The 17,741-nt window shown below is 37.0% G+C and overlaps 2 pseudogenes; both read left to right on the top strand.

Moving 5' to 3' along the window:
* The first annotated feature begins 641 nt into the window (after positions 1–641).
* LOC144307620 (olfactory receptor 13H1-like) lies at positions 642–1,569 on the top strand (annotated as a pseudogene).
* Positions 1,570–13,779: 12,210 nt separating this feature from the next.
* On the top strand, positions 13,780–14,629 carry LOC144308816 (olfactory receptor 13H1-like; annotated as a pseudogene).
* Positions 14,630–17,741: the final 3,112 nt, after the last annotated feature.

Raw genomic sequence — 17,741 nt, 5'->3', positions numbered from 1 at the left:
AGCTAAAGGTGTCAGAAGGTACCCTCTTGGTGGAGATTAGTAACTTTAAGCTGACGGAACTTCAGTTTTGGAAAATGGTGAACAAGTAAAAGAAGCAGGAAAATAGCCTCCCTTCCCTTTCTTCTTACTTGAAAAAAAAAATAACCCAAGAAGATTATCTGGTGGAAGAGGGATGGAGAGCTTTTTATATAACCATTTTTGAAAGGACAGGATATTTGCTTTTTTCTAAGGGAAGGATGAAATTTCTAGCTTTGCCTCTGTTCTCATTATAGATATCCCATTTGTATTCCCTATCTAAAAAAAAAAAAAGACAGAGAGGGATGCCTGGGTGACTCAGTAGTTGAGTGTCTGCCTTTGGCTCAGGTTGTGATCCCAGGGTCCTGGGATTGAGTCCCTCATCAGGCTTTCCGCAGGGAGCCTGCTTCTCCCTTTGCCTACGTCTCTGCCTCTCTCTGTGTCTCTCATGAATAAATAAAATCTTTTAAAAAATAAAAATTTTAAAAACAAAATAAAAAGGGGAATGACTTTGTACACTATTTCCACCTTTCTCACACCAATCCTCCCTCTTTATTCTCATTCTTACAGATAAACTTAAGCAACTAAATTGGCACCCATCCAGTGAATAGTGGCAAATAGGAAGAATGGCCATAGATAATGCTACAACAGTGTTTGAGTTTCTGTTTATTGGAATCTCTAACTATCCTGAGTGAAGAATCACATTTTTCACATTGGTGTTGATAACTTACCTGAGCACATTGCTGGGGAATGGACTTAATCATCTTTCTTATCTACTTTGACCTCCACCTCCACACTCCAATGTACTTCTTCCTTACTAATCTGTCTTTCTTAGATCTTTGCTATGGAAGCACTTCCATGCCCCAGGCCTTAGTGCATTGTTTCTCTACCCATCCCTACCTCTCTTACCCAGGATGTTTGACCCAAATGAGTGTCTCCTTGGTCTTGGCCACAGCAGAGTGCCTCCTACTGGCTGTCATGGCCTATGACCATATGGCTGCTATCAGCAATCCCCTGCGCTATTCTGTGATCATGAATGCCCCAGTGTGTGTCTGGCTGGCTACTACTTTGTGGGGGGAATCACTTGTGCTCACTGCCATGCTCGTCTTATCCCTGCAGCTTCACTTCTATGGAGTTAATATCATCAACCATTTTGTCTGTGAAATTCTTTCCCTCCTTAAGCTGGCCTGTTCTGATACTAATCTCAATGAGCTTATGATCTCCACCACAGGTATCTTCACTCTGCTCCTACCCTTTGGATTTGTTCTTCTTTCCTATGCCCAAATTGCCACTACTGTCTTAGAGATTCTCTCAGCCCAGGGTAGGCTCAAGGCCTTTTCCACCTGTGGCTCTCATTTGACTGTGGTGACAGTCTTCTAAGGGGCAACCATTTCCATGTATATGAAACCTCAGTCCAAGTCATCCGCTGAGCAGAACAAGTTTATTTCAGTGTTTTATGGGGCTTTGACACCCATGCTGAACCCCTTAATATATAGCCTGAGGAACAAGGATGTTAGAGGGGCAATGAGGAAAGTTATTGCAAAAAGGACATGAGCCTTCTTTGTTTCTAAACTTCTGAAATAAGTTTACATTCTGAAATAAGTTACATCATTGAGGATCAGCTACATCCTCACTGATGGTGAAAATTGTTTAGAGTCTGATTTTACCCTTGGTAGAACAGATGGCTATCATTTGAGAAACTTCAGGAAGTCCTCCTACCCCAAAATATTACCCCTACTAAGATTTGAATTTCCACTAGAGGCATATTTACTCTGTCCTTACATAGAACACATTAGTTGTCACCCATTAGGTCACTTAACTTTATGTAGATCAGCTTATCAGAATCATTTCCTCACTAACAGAAAAGACCTAGGGCAGCAAAAGAATCTCCTATGACAGCAGAAGGCAAGGTATAACTGAATTGAAAAAATAGGACAAAGAATTGATGTAATAAAAGACCAGAAGACAAACATCGGAAACTTAAAACTCCAGTATATATATATATATATATATATATATATATATATATATATATATAACTTACAACTTTACTGTAAAGCAACTTTACTGTAGGCAAGCCCTGTTGTAAAAGCATAATTGATTTGCTCTATTTAACCTCAGAATCATGAGAAAACTATATCATAGTTATTTCCTACATTTGTGTGGAGTGGTTTTTCCCCTTTTCTTGCTTTTTCTGAACTTCATTCAAATCTATTATTTTATTTTATATTCCCAATGTAATTCTATGAAATTGGTAAGAAACTCACCATAATCTCCCTATGTTAATGATGAGAAGACAGAGACCCAGAGAAGGGGTTGAGACTCGTATAAAGCCACACGTAATTGGTAGTGCAATCAAAATTAGAACTTAGATCACATATCTACCACCTCTGAACTTTGTCAATATTGTCTAGAAAATAATTTGGAATTATAGAATTATAAATGTAACTAACGTTTATTGGGCACTTACTATATACAACACATTGAAATAAATTCTCTACATCCGGGGAATCCCTGAGTGGCTCAGTGGTTTAGCGCCTGCCTTCAGCCCAGGGCATGATCCTGGAGTCCCAGGATCAAGTCCCACATCAGGCTCCCTGCATGGAGCCTGCTTCTCCCTCTGCTTGTGTCTCTGCCTCTCTCTCTTTCTCACTTTCTCTCTGTGTCTTTCATGAATAAATAAATAAAATCTTTAAAAATAAATAAATAAAAAATAATTTCTCTACATCCATTGTCACATAATTATCACAACAATTCAATGAAATAGTGCTATTATCAACCCATATTAGAGATGAGGAAACCGAGACTTTTAGAGGTTAAGTGATTTGCCCATGGCCACAAAGCTAGCAAAGAGCAGAGTCAATACTTAAATATAGGTCTGGCTAATTTCAGATCCTATTCACTGTACTCACACTAGAGACCTTAGAGATTAGTTAATGCAGTGGTTGTAATCCATTTTATGGTGTTAGTTTATGTAGAATAGACTTTATCCAATTACAGTGTGCAATTTTATGAATTTTGAAAATGTCAGTGCACACTGAATCAGCACAATTAGATTTTCTCCAAAAGTTTCCTTGTCCCCTTTTGTGGGATACCCTTCCCCCTACCCCAAACCTTGGCAACCACCAATCTGATTTCTTTCACTATATGTTACTTTTGATTTTCTAGAATTGACTGTTACTGGAATCATATATGTACATATTCTTTTGTGTATGCCTTTTCTTACTGAGCATGCTTTTGAAATCATTCACATTGCTGCTTGTATCAGTAGCTTGTTCCTTTTTATTGCTGAATAATATCTCATTGCACTAATTTACCACGTTTAAAAAAATCCATTCCTCATTATCAGATGTAATGCAGTGGCTTTAAACTTTAGTTCTCACAGTCCTATGGGTTCAGTTGTGTGCCTGGAACCCATCAATGGAAGTGAAGTTTTCTGTGTACAATTTCATTTGAAAATGGAATTCTAAAAATAAAGGAAAAAGTTGTAGCAAACAATGATCTACTACTGACCTCTCAGTTTTAGATGACTTCAGAGGCTCAGTAAACAGTATATAAATTTCCCAGGATCATGTAACTTTCTGGAAACATATTTAGGCCTAAGACCCAAATACCCTGTTTCCTGGTCTCACTTTACTTTAGGCCATTCCACCAAACCTGAAGAAGCCATCTCCCAGTTGACCTGATAGAGAACAAGAGACAAATCAGTAGGAGAAAAATTCAATGCATAGTACACCTAGATGTGAAGCAAGGCACCACTGAGCAAAAAGATGTTCAATGCACCCCTCAGATCCTGACTGCTGGAAGTTGATGTAACTCTGTGTGATGCTACAAAGAGAGTACCACACATACACAGGACCTGTCTAATACGTATACTCACTAAATGAAGAGGAAAATAAAATAAATAAACCACTTATCAAAATAGCTTAATTTTCAAATAAATGTAACATTTATTCAAATTATATCCGTTACACATTTTTACAAGTTTACCATATTCTTAACCACTGAAATCATGTTTTAATATCAAGAAAATATATTTAGGAAAAAGCCAAGTGATCTCAATCTTTAATTTATTCATTCAACAAATATTAACTTTCTACTTTCAGCCAGATACTGTGCTACATACTAGGGCAAGTTTCATACTTTATGCAAAAATGTTTCTTACTATTGAAATAAACATTTTTAATTAATATTATGAAATAAGTAAATTGGTGAAATCAACAAAATTTTAGACAGAAAATAAAGCTTTCAGGGAGAAATTCAGAAACTAGGAGATATGTTAAGAGTATTCACTTTATGAACAATCCAACAAAAGCAGAATCAGACCTATAAAGAACAATTAATTAATTTTAAAAAGTGATGATTTCCAAAGGGAAGGGGGATGAGACAATGCTCAAAATGCATGAAGGGGGGTAGGAGATACAGGCTTCCAGTTATGGAATGAATAAGTCACAGGAATAAAAGGCACAGCATAGGGAATATGGTCAAAGATATAATAGTGATGCTTGGTGATAGATGGTAGCTACACTTGTAGTAAGTATAGCATTATAGATGATGAATCACTATGTTGTACATCTGAAATTAACGTAACATTGCATGTCAACTGTACTCAAATTTTAAAAAGTTTTTTAAATAAAAAATAAAATGGACACTTTCCTACCAGAAAAAAGAAAAAAAAAAACTATACTAATTTTAATGACTGCCTTTGGCAGGGAGAAATGCTCCAATCTCTATCACAAGTTGGTTTATAGCTTAAAATAAGAATCATACCTTCACAAATGTTGCCCCTACCACAAAATGGTAGCCCTGTCACTAGGTTCTTTGTCTCTTTATTGACTTGCTGGTAGGGCACAGCCTACAGACAGAGTGGAATAGTGGAATCTGAAGATGAGGGCTGTGGAATTGATTCTGCTACTAACTAGCTATGTAACCTTAGTTATATCAGTCTCTGGCCCTCAAACTTGCTCATCAATATAATAGGAAGGTTGTGTTTTGTTACCCAAAGACCTTTCCAGTTCTAACATTCTGCATCTAGGTGTTATTTTATATAGATTTTCTTGTCTTAAAAAATGGAATCATATTATCAATTTATTCTGCAACTTGCTTTTTCCACTTGGCAATATATCATAGACATTCTTCCAGATCAATATATATATAGAGCTGTCTGACTTTAAATGTTAGTTTGGATGAAAAAGTAGGTATCCATAGCAGCTAGTTAACATGATTATGGCCCTTCCAGCACTAACATTCTGTTTCTAGGCATCTAAACTCCAAGGGCTATCTAATTCAACACTATTAATTCATTTTAAATATAAAATGAACTCCACAAGGATGTTGTGAAATTAAATCAATTTTGGATTGTTAAAAACTCCTAAGGTTGAATATCACTTCTTCACTTGATCAATCGCAGGCACTGTGAGAAACACTCCACTGTGCATCCCACATCCCAGGCAGCTGGGTAGTGAAGCTTACCTTGTTTCAGCCTGGAAAGCGCATAAAGATTGGTTTGAAATTAAGGTAATTCTGCCAGAAATTAAGGAGAAATTCACAAACTGAAAAACAGGTCCCAAATAATATTTTCCAATGAGGATCTAAGAAAACGATACCCACTCATAGGATTTGGGATTTCAGTTGAGGAAAGATAATAGAGTATAACTATTTAGAGCATAGGCCCTGGAGCCAAACTTTCTGGATTCAGACCTACATTCTGCCACTTCCTTGTTCAAGTCACTTTCTGCTCAATAATTCCTTTACCTAAGTGGGCTAATAGTAGGGCCTACTTGTAGCGTTTGATCATGTAAGCAGAAACCACTCTAGTTATTTCAGGCAGGATTTAATAAAGAGAATGAGAGACCTACAAAGCCTTTGGAAGGGCTGTGAGAGAGAATGTTGGCAAGGGAATGTTGCCAACCACCTCAGATAGTTGCAGGAATTGCAAAAATCTTGGGAAGCTTTAGGGACACAAGCAAACTGCTACTAATGACCACACCAAAGTTACTGTTTCACAGAAGAATGCTCAAAAGCCACCTAAATCTTTGTTTGAAAGCTAAATATAATGCCAAGAGGACCAATGGTGGTATCCACTTCTCTTATGCTTCCTGTAACAAGACTAAATGTTACTGTCAAGAGAGTGTGGGAAATGTAGTTCCTACGTTTTACAATATAAGTAAGGTGGGGATGGTTTTTGAGACTCCTAGGTGGCTCAGTTGGTTAAGCATCTGCCTTCTGCTCAGGTTATGATCTCGGGGTCCTGGGATCAAGCTCTGAGTCAGGCTTTCTGCTCAGTGGGGAATCTGCTTCTCCTTCTACCGTGCCCACTCCCCCCCCACCTGCTTGTGCTCTCTCTTGCTCTCGCTCTCTCTCTCTGTGTGTGTCCCTCTCAAATAAATAAACAAATAAATAAAATCATCAAAAAAATGGGGTTGGTTTTGAATAAGACTTCATAGCCCAGCTATAAGAATTGTATGACTCTGGGGTGCCTGGGTGATTTAGTTGGTTGAGTGTCCAGCTCTTGATTTCAGCTCAGGTCATTATCTCAAGGTCCTGGGATTGAGCCCCAAGTTGGGCTTGTGCTCAGTGGGGAGTCTGCTTAAGATTCTCTCCCTGTCCCTCTGCCCCTCCTTCACCTCTCCCTCTCTCTTTCAAATAAAAAAAAATAAATCTTTTTTTTAAAGAATTGTATGACTCAATTCATGTAAAGCACTTAGAGAATTGCCTGGCCTATATTACAGAAGAACAATAAATATTAGCTGTCATTATGATATCTGGATCACGTAAGCTTAAAATGCCAGGAATTAGAGAGCCCGCTTGCCTTTTGAATAGTGCATTCCAAGACTACTCCACACGTGCATGCTAGCATCCATCCATACACCATTAATTCGATACATATTTATGAATCACCTACTATGCAGCAGGTACTGTGTTAGTTGCCGTGGATGCAGTGGTGGGGAAAGCATATTTATTCCCTCCTTTCAATGAATTCACTCTCTAGGTGGGGATAAAGACATGTATACAACCAAAATTACTGTGTGAATTTCTATCTTTTTAGTTCTTAAGTTTATAAAACACTTTATACACTTTTTAATTTATCTTATCCTTGAATGTATAAGTATCCTTATGTATCCTTGAATGTTCATAACATCTTCTAAGTTTTTTTAGAAAAGATTTACTCATTTGTTTTAGAAACAGTGAGAGAAAGGAGGAGAGAGAATCTCAAGCAGACTCCCTATCAAGCACAGAGCCCCTTATGGGGCCCAATCTCACAACTGGTGAGATCATGACCCATGAGATCATGACCTGAGCCTAAATCAAAAGCCAGATGCTTAATCAACTGAACCACCTAGGTGATCCTCATATCATCTTCTAAATTTCATGACACAAGTAAATAGGTATTATAATTAATATTTTGAGACTGACATTTACAGATGAAAAGATTTAGAGTGTTTGGGATACTATCAAGGGTCAGCAGTTAGCGACAAGACTAGGACCAGAATACAATTCTAGATTTATCATGGTGAAAATTTCACAGTATATGCAATATTGAATTGTTATGTTGTCACTTGAAACCAATATGATGCTATATGTCAATTATACTTCAGTAAAAAACTTAATTTAACTTAATTTTTTGAAAAAGAATACAATTCTTCTGATGCCTAGATGTTCTCTGATGAGTGCCTGATTGGTTCAAGGAGTCCTTGGAAAAGAGTAGTAGAAAGAAGGCAAGACTATTGCTGAGCAGAGAAAAAACACTGTTTTCGGACTGCCTAGGTTAAAAATCTGACCCTAACACGTACTAGCTATATGACCCTGGGCAATTCCCTGCCTCAATTTCCTCATCTATAACAGGAAGACAATCATAGGACTGACCTCATAGGGTTGTTAAGAGGAGTAAATCAGCTGATTTCTATAAAAATCTGAGAACTGTGGTCGGATGTAAGTCCTCAATAAACATTACCTATTTTTTATTATTGTTATTATAGAGTTAGTAGTAACGTTATTGAATTCTCAACTCACTCAAAAGTAGTTGGTGCTCGTCTCACTGGGTGCCTTCTCTCTCTCCTCTTTTTTTTCCCCACCAGGAACACACATAGTAATTGTTTCTGGTTAAACGTGCACAGCAGTCAACAAGCCCTTTTGGTACATCATGATGGGGTGGGAAAAGCACATGATTAGGCGTCAGGAAGTCTGGATTCTAGTCTGGGTTCTGCCATTAATGAGCTATGAAACTCTGGGTGAATCACTTAACCTCTCTGGACTGCATGTGTCAAACGGGGGAAAAAATATGTTCCTTAACCTACCTCAGAATGGTTGAAAGAGCAAATGAGATCATAGATGTTACAAAGTTAAAAGCACATTACAAATGCTACATGATGGGATTTTCATTATCCTCAGTTAGACTTTACATCTTCTTCTTGCTTACCCTTGACAACCACTCACTCACTGAATTTCATTGATTTTTCCTCTGAAATGTCTTTCAAATCCATCCCCTTTTCTTTGTCTTTAATGCTTATGTCTTAGTTCATGGACTCATCAACCTTTACAAGAATGACTGTAACAAGCTCCTAACTATTTTTCTCTAATTTAATCTTACCTCTCTCTAAACTAGCCATCCAATCAATGTCTCCAGAGTGACTTATCTAAAGGGAAAAAAACTCATTATGTTAATCCTCTCTTTATAATCCCACTCCTTGATTAGAAACTTCCAATAGGCTCCCTGTTGCTTATAAAATATGCAACATTATTTGAAGCCCCTGCTATCCTAGGATATTGTTTATTTCATTTCCATAGACCCCATACTCCAGGGAAACAATACTTTCCTTCTCTAAACTTTTTATGCATCTATATTACTGTACATGCTGTTCTTCCTGCCTGTGGTGCTTGGCAAAATCTTGGTCAGTTTCCAAGGGCTAGATCTACGGTCGTTGCCTCAGGGAAGCCCTCCCCAGAGCTTATCCCATTCTGTTTAACCCTAGATGATGACTTAATTCCATTTTTTCACTTAATAACATTTTTTCAACTCCAAATTTAACATCTTTCATGTTATTTTATAATTAGTTGTTTTGGAGTGTTTATTCCCAATTAGATCATAGAACAGGAAATTTGTTTTATTCATCTCTGTCTCCCTAGCATAGTTTCTGGCACAGAGTATATGCACAATAAGAATTGGTTAAATGAATGCATGCTAAATTAATACTTCTTAGACTATCTGCGGTAAATAACAATTGTCTTTAAAATTTCCCATTTGCTATGACTAATATTTTATAAAATATAATTAAAATGTCACAGCAAGGTAGTTACTTTAAAAGTTACCAATGTTTACTCTCAATTTTGTCCTTACCTCATTGCAAACATTTTGAGTAGCACTCAGATGATGGACTATTTACAAAGATGCTTCATTCCCAGGTCCTAAAATCTTAATACCTAAGTTGAAAAATTTAACAAGGATACATATAAAAATAATAAGTCATCATATATTCGGAGTACTACTAAGTAAGAAATCAATAAAATAAAGCTATTTTAATTAGGTACATGCGGATATAAAATAAATCCACAGAGCAGTGAATAAGAGGATGCAATATTATATTTAGACTGCACAATTTCTATGGCAATTCAAAACTAATGTAGGAAAATTTTAGGAAAAAGCAGGATTTACAGAAACTATTCAAAATAAAGATGTCTGGGATGGGCTGGGAGACATCAGGGAAACATAAAGAGGAAAGAGGACACCTCCAGGAAACACTGTTTACAGAATTTTATAGAGTCCAAATAGATTGTAGCTACTCCTCCTTCCCCATTCATTCACTATCTTCTATTGTCACTGTGCTGGGAATCCTCTCAAGAAACACAGGACTCTGAGTAATTACCCTAGAGGTGGATATACTCTTAGGTAACTTAGGAGCAGAAGTGAAGTTGATGCTGTTAGTCAAAAGTTATACAGTGTCCAAAAAAAGTTATACAGTGTCACTAATGAACTATTAGAATTAGTTGACAAAAGATACTTGTATTTTAATAACATGGAAATAACACTCCAAAATGAATATACAACTTCAATTCAATAGTGATATTAAATTGCTTTTTAGGGACTTGGTCCCTAAAGTCTCTTCAGTGAAATCACTTCTTTGGAACCATAATGAATAAACTGAGAAGGTGCAGCAGATAATATTTAATATTCTTCACTCCTCTTGTTCATATTTTGAACCCTTTGGAGTCCTGGATTCTAAAATGCTGAGCAGAATCGAGACACAATCCATTGTAAGAGCAAGTAAAGAATATATACTCTGGCAAGAAGGAAGTAAGCCATATTTTTATCTTGAAACAAACCAACATATACATGTTGAATAGTAAGTCTTGACATGGATCTCAGGATGCCCCTGTAACTCATTCCCCTTGACAGACTCAGCACATCAGTGAGCTGATAATCGTGTAACACATAAGGGGCTATATCAGCACAACTCTTAGAGACCTTAGTGGTTTTGTTTTTGTTTTTGTGGGTCTTTTTTTTTTCTATTCAGGTGAGTAAAATAATTTCAATTTCAAATATATTGAAAGTTCCTCCCATGTGTCAGAAACTAAGCCAACTACTGGATTTAAAGAAATAAAATGCAAATTCTGTCTCCAGAGGGCTCACACTATAATCTAGCCATATTGTCTTATTTCTTTCCTCATTCACTGAATTATTCCCCCTCCATAAAAAAAAAACAACCAAAGTGGTGACATTGCCATGGGTGCTACTTCCCAAGTGAAGCCTTATATAAAAATAATAATAGCTAATATGTATATATCACAAAAACTCTTTGAGATAGATACTGTAATTGCTCCAATCTTACAAATGAGGAAACTAAGGTGTAAACAAGTTAAGCAAATTGCCAATGTCATACAGTGAATTGATGATGGATCCAGCATTCAAACTTAGATCCAGAATTCATGCTATTAACCACCACTCCACACTGCCTGGTATGGATACTTAATGTCATTAAGTGTATTCTGAGCTTCTGGGAGTTTTCTGAAAAACCCAGAGAAAAAGGAGGATGCTCTAAACATTCCTTAATTTTAGTATTAAAAATAGAATGAGTCTTCCTGGGAAGCATGCTCTTGCATGGTAAGTGAAACCAAGGACTTCTGTGGGAAATTCATGTGAAGGAAGGCCTTCAAGTGTGCCCCAAATATCTCTGAAAGATCAGATACTAGTGAATATATGTGTATTTCCACATATGTCTAGATAATTTAGGAAGATTTTAGCCTACACTGAATTATTGAATAAAAAAAAATATATATGGTCAGTCTGGTGAGATTTACTCAAATCACGTAAACACAAAAATGTGTTCTTTGTTTTCCAGCTATTTGTACTGGCATTTGTTCCAAGGTAGTTAGGACTGTAAGACGGTGAGGATTATAAATCAAAATAAGGCTTCATGATTAAACATACTATCATTCTGGTGTGAAGATTTAGTGCCCCTTGAAAAAGTTGGTGCCCTGAAAATCCGATTCTTGTAACACTATTAGGAAATTATGGTTGTGGTGTCACTATTGCATAAACACAAGGTCACCTGACTCCTGCCTCAGCCTCATAACTCTATTCCAAGAAGACTTGTCCTTTCAGATTCACTCTGTTTTCTGATCCCAATTCTAGAATATAGAGCAAAAAAGGGCCTTCTAATTCTCATTAGAGGTAGTCAGGGCTTCTTAGGATCACTGCCTGTAATAAGTGAACAGCTATAGTTAAAAGGTTAGCAGCTGCTAAGTATTTTTTCAGTTTATCTGCCCTTGGTTCTGATTTCTATTCAGAGCCCCCTCATTCTGTACTAGGTAATACTGAGGGTCCTGTTACAAAGTCTTACTCTGCTTCCTGAATTGCTTGTCCATAAAGGTCTTGAACCTTCTGAGATATGGAGTCTGTTCTAGAAAAAAATCTGAAAAGAATACCTACATCATGAGCCTGAACGGCCCCTCTTGCTGAGCAGCTCCTGAGACAAACCTTCCTATCCACAGCCTGCACTTACCAAGGCTTGAAACTTGCCTCATGAGACTGAAACTAGATCTTCTATAAATGCCCCAAACTGATTTGCGGCTAGAACATGATGGGAATCTTACAGGCAATCCAAAAAAGGATCTTGACCTTAATAATGAGCTGATCTGTGATAGTATTCATACTTGATAGAATTAGACCAAAGTAAATAAAAAATTTGAATGGACAAAGGAGTGTGAAAAATCTTTTATTTTCAGATTCCAGTATAATACCTATTTTCTCTCTTTACTATAATACCTTCCCTTCATGCAAAGAGTGAACTGTAGGGCTAAAAAAATACAAGACATCGAAGTTCACTTCTGAATAACAGACCATTAGTAACACTGAATACTGTGAGATACTGTTTCTTGTCATGGGCTTTTTACCTTCAAACATTTATTTCCTTCAGCCAATTCAATGTAGTCTCAGTCATGACATTAGTGTAAACAAGACAGAAGAGCCAAATAACTGGCCTTGATTCATTCAACAAACCCATATTGAACCCACATACTGTGGGTGGTAAAAATAAGGCCGTACACAGGATATTCAGAGTCTCTTCCCCGTGAAAGCTGAGAATTTAGTAAGGGAGCAGAAATTGAATAATTACACAAATATATAAATACAAACTATAATAAAAGCCACACAGGAGAAACTTAGAGTGCCATAAACAACTGCAACAAAGAGATCTGATTTTGTTTTAGAGCGGTTAGGGAAGTTTTTTCTAATGAAATTTCTTTTAGGCTGAAATATTAAAGATGACTAGGAGTTCACCAGTCAAAGAGGATAGGAAGAATATTTCCAGCAGACAGAACACAATGTGCAAAAGCTCTGAAGTCATAATGAGCTTATAGTGCTTCATAAAGATAGTATGGCCGGAACAGGGTGAACACAAGAGACAGTGTGAGATAAGGTTAGGGTCAAATCATTTAGAGTCTGGTAGGACATGGTAAAAAGGTTAGATTTTATTCCAAGGCTAATTAGAACTCCTACAGTGGTTTTAAGCATGGGAAAGATATGGTGATAATCATGTATGTTTGTGAAAGGTTTCTCTGGCTGCTGTGTGGAGAAAAGACTAGAGAGAGGCAAGAATAGAAGTAGGGAGGCCTGTTAGAAGATGGTGGCTCTGACTAGATAAATGTTGGCTGTGGAGATTTATAGGTAGACTTAAAATATACTCAGGAGGAGGAGCCAATAGGACTCAGTGATTGATTGCATGTGCAGGGTGGGGAAGAAATGAGAGTGAACTGGGAACAATTTTATGTCATGGATATGAGCCAGCTAAAAACAAATTTCAGGCTAATATCCATAGCAGGGAAAAAACAATTAGTAATTTTATGATTCAAGTTTAATTATATATGAGCAGTAAATTGGCACTTTTTTTAAGGGAGGAGGTACAAACCATGTTTCATGTGGAGTCCAACCCCCCTCATTCTATAGATGAGGGAATTAAGGCTTACAATGGGCATCACTACTTTGCAAATTAATCCTGTGATGTGTATGAGTGTTTTATCTCCCAAATTCGAACATAAACTTCCAAGCAGTATCATTTCTTTTGTAGACATCTTTCTCTAATATCACCTGACATAAGACTGAGTACACAGCAGACCCCCAATAAATGTTCCTCAGATTAAAATAAATTAAATTTATTCTTTCTCAGCAGATAGAAGAAAAACCAATATTTTGGTTACTGGTAATGGCAGTGATGCAACAGAATTCATCCTGGTGGGTTTGTCCAATCATCCAAAATCCCAGATTGCACCATGGTAGCAGTCTACCTGATTACATTAGTGGGTTAACAGTCATCATTGCCGTGGTTAGAGTTGATGGCCAGCTTCACACCCCTATGTATTTTTTCCTAGCCCACCTGTCCTTCCTCGATTATCTGCTACTCTAGCAATTTGGTGCCTTTTTTGTTGTTCAATGGTTTAAAAGACTACCCCACCATTTCCTATACTAACTGTTATGCTCAGATGATCATTGCTCTCTTTCTGGGGATGACAGTGTCTGCTCCTTGTTGTCATGGCTTATGATAGATTCATTACAATTTCTAATCCCCTGCGTTACACCATCATTATGAACAACCAGGTCTGCATACATTTGGCCATGGTGACCTGGGCCACTGCCTTCCTTTTAGTAATAATACCAATCATTGCAATTCCTGCCCATTTTTGTGGACACAATGTCATCAATCATTTTACCTGTGAGGTCCAGGCTCTGTCAAGGTTCACTTGCTCAGACAGCCCAGTCAGACTTATTCTGGGTCTAGTCATTGGCATCTTCACACTGCCTCTGCCTTTCACCTTCATTCTCATCTCCTATACTCGCATTGTGGTTGCTATGCTAAGGATCCACTGTGCAGAAGCCAGGCTCAAAACTTTCTCCACCTGTGGGTCCCACCTGACTGTGGTCACCATATTTTATGGAACAGCTATCTACATGTACCTGAAACCTCAGTCAAGAGAATCTCAGGGCCAGGGTAAAGTCATCTCTGGGATTTTATGGCATTGTAACCCCTATGTTGAACCCCCTCATTTACACCTTCAGAAACAAAGATGTGAAAAATGCTCTAAGAGAAATGACAAGGAAGAAAGAACCCTAAAAAGAACATGAATATCCCATGGAGGTTCATCTAACCAACAGCTTGACATGGACTTGTATAAATTACAAGGTGTAAAAATGAAACAATATTTTAGTAAGGTCATTTGTTTCAAATGTATTTTTTTCCTATTTCCAACAAGCATGTGATAAAGAACATCTTGCCACTGAAAAAGGCATGTTAAACATCTACAATACTATCCATTTAAGTAATAAATTATACAGGACAATCTTGTAACAGAGTTTATAAAACAAAATAATAATTATGTTTTAGTCCTATGTAGTTTTATGTTGTATTACTGAATGAGAAATATTTCAATATTCTAAGATTCTCTTTTATAGAGTTATCTTCTATAACAAGAGTTCTATCCTCTAGAACGAGTTACAAAATGGACAGTTCTTCACTCAACGCTTTTTGTATGAGGTATACCATTACCCAGGCTTCAGAGTGATGAATGTGAGTGGGTAGAGAGGAAAATTACTGAACTTCCAAATAGAAGGTCTTCTGATGAAACAAGAAACCCTTAAAGACTGTGTAGATACTTTTTTAGTATATGTGCTGCCCAAGTGAGCACATGTGTAGATACTGAGGACCAGAAATGATGACCCTATGGAACCTACAATTACATATCTTAATATGTAGACAGGGCCTCATTTTCTCTGACAGCATCTCCTACTCCTGAATAATTTCATGCAGCTTCCAAAGTGGGCCTCACAAACAGCAAATTTAGGTCCTTTAAAACTCCCTAAAAACAAGCAAATTTGTACTGTATTTTTGAATTATAAAAATTATAGTGTTCGTTGTTTTTAACACAAAGATCAGGCAGAGAAAGGAAAAACCACCTATTATCCCCGCATTCAATGGGGCTTGCATGGGTTATATAATCCAGTAGACATATTTAAGTCTGCCACTCACGGTTGTATGGGATTTAGTTAGTTCCTTGTCATCTCTCAGCTTCAATATTCTCATCTGTGAAATGGGGATTATAAGAGTACCTAGCCCAAAAAGTTGTTTTGAGAATGAAATGAGATGATGCAGTTTAAGTTTCTATCATGTTTAGCATGTGGTGAACACTGAATACATGTCATCCAAAAAAGAAAAAAACTGTCAATCCACTCTCTAACATCCAAACCAATTGTTTGAGTGTTCATTTGTGTAGGTCTGTACCAATAATGACTGTATCATTTAAAAATGATCCATGGTAATATGATAGACTGAAAAAAATAAGTTCTCACCGTTTTCTTAATGTGAATTTATCTTACTAGAGATGAGGTTGAAAGTTTCCCAAGTTCACTGGTCATTTGTATTTTAAGACAAATTCAGGGTCAAAATGACAATGAACCAGTACAATTTTGGAAACAGAAAATGCTGCAGTCAGTTACTTATGGCTAATAAAAAGCCCCCAAATCATTTCAACACTGACTGTCTCCACCACTGTTTCCAGATGCATCCTGACAGGTAGATAGATCTCCAGTTTGTTAAGTTCTATTTCACTCTGTAAGCAAGCGATTAATACCTAATCAGTCAACAACACAAGCTGACAGAAGGCTATTGTAAATGAAAATGAAAATAATAAAAATGTGGGAACCCCAACAGAGAACGTTTTAGAAAGGGAATCTAATGCAAAATGCAAATTTTGTTGTAACATTACTGATTTAATCTTGAACAAATTATTCTGTAAGTTTTATTTCTGGCATTTATAATAATTTTCATTTAACCTAAAACACTCCTAAAACAAAAGGGAGGCAACTAACAAGAAATGGTGAGCAGATAAAGTCAAACACTAGAGGGGCGAAAGAAACATGATTCCTCAGAAGGATGGAAAAAAAGGAGCAAAACTGCAAACCTAATTATTGGAGTTTGATCATTTTCATTAGGGACTAAGAAGAGGTAGAGAAGAACAAGCAATGAGATGTGACTTTTGCTGACAGAGAGAAATTTATTGGGGAGAGGCAGGGACCTTTTTAGCTGCAAGAGAAAATTAGACAGGTGAACTAATGTCTTCCCTTTTGATTACCTCAGGAAGATGTTAGACAGGGTTCTCTCTAGAGAAAGAAAAATTTTACATCTTGAAGTGGAGAACAAGCTGCAGGAAGATTTCTGACACAAAATCAAGACTGGATGAATAGAAAGTGTAAGAGATTATAAGAACAAGTAATCAGAGATGCATGCATAAGGTGCTTTTCTATTAAATGTATATTGTGAACATTGTCTTCTTCAAATCTCCCTTGTATTACTAAATAAACAAGTTTGAGTTATAATAAGCAGGAAATACTTTGGAACTATGAATGCCTTAGGAAATGTTTCGATTTCTTATCTCTGCCAAGCAGCACTTATGACTTGCAGCTGATAATGGGCAACTCTGCCTCCTTGCACACCATCTTCTCATGAGGTGTGCCAAAATCACAAGGCGACATCTTAGAAGGTTGAACTGACCTCTTAAAAATCAACGTAACTGAGAAAAGAGCTTCATGCTGTGTACTGGCAGCAGCAGAGTGAAGAGAATGCACTTGAGACCCACCTGGAAGTGTTCAAAGGAAAGAAATTTAAATTTTTCAAGAGCTAAGAATATATCATTGAGTTTTGAGTGAGTTTGTCAACACCAGTACTATGTAATAAGAAAATGAAGTTAATTAGCTGCAGAAGGCTCCTTGAGTTTCTACAAGTCACGAAAGCAGATATTAAATCTTCTCTGTTCATCATATGGAAAGGAGCACACAGAAAATTGTTCACTTATTCCTACAATATTTTTGTTGTCGTTGTTTTGATTAAACTATTCGCCAGATAGTTTTTCATTAATATATTTGAGTCAAGGGATCCCTGGGTGGCGCAGCGGTTTGGTGCCTGCCTTTGGCCCAGGGCGCGATCCTGGAGACCCGGGATCGAATCCCACGTCGGGCTCCCGGTGCATGGAGCCTGCTTCTCCCTCTGCCTGTGTCTCTGCGCCTCTCTCTCTCTCTGTGACTATGATAAATAAATAAAAATTTTAAAAAAAATTTTAAAATATATTTGAGTCAATGACCCTGTATACCAGTATTTGCCATTTCACATATACATAAAGACTTGCATACACAGATTTTATTGTTACAAAGACCTCATTTGAATTCAGGCTTTTGAGATTTAAAA

Source organism: Canis aureus, chromosome X (assembly GCF_053574225.1).
Source record: "Canis aureus isolate CA01 chromosome X, VMU_Caureus_v.1.0, whole genome shotgun sequence".
Classification (NCBI taxonomy): domain Eukaryota; kingdom Metazoa; phylum Chordata; class Mammalia; order Carnivora; family Canidae; genus Canis; species Canis aureus.
The sequence above is the reverse complement of the archived record's forward strand: the minus strand, read 5'-3'. Positions and strand labels throughout refer to the sequence as shown.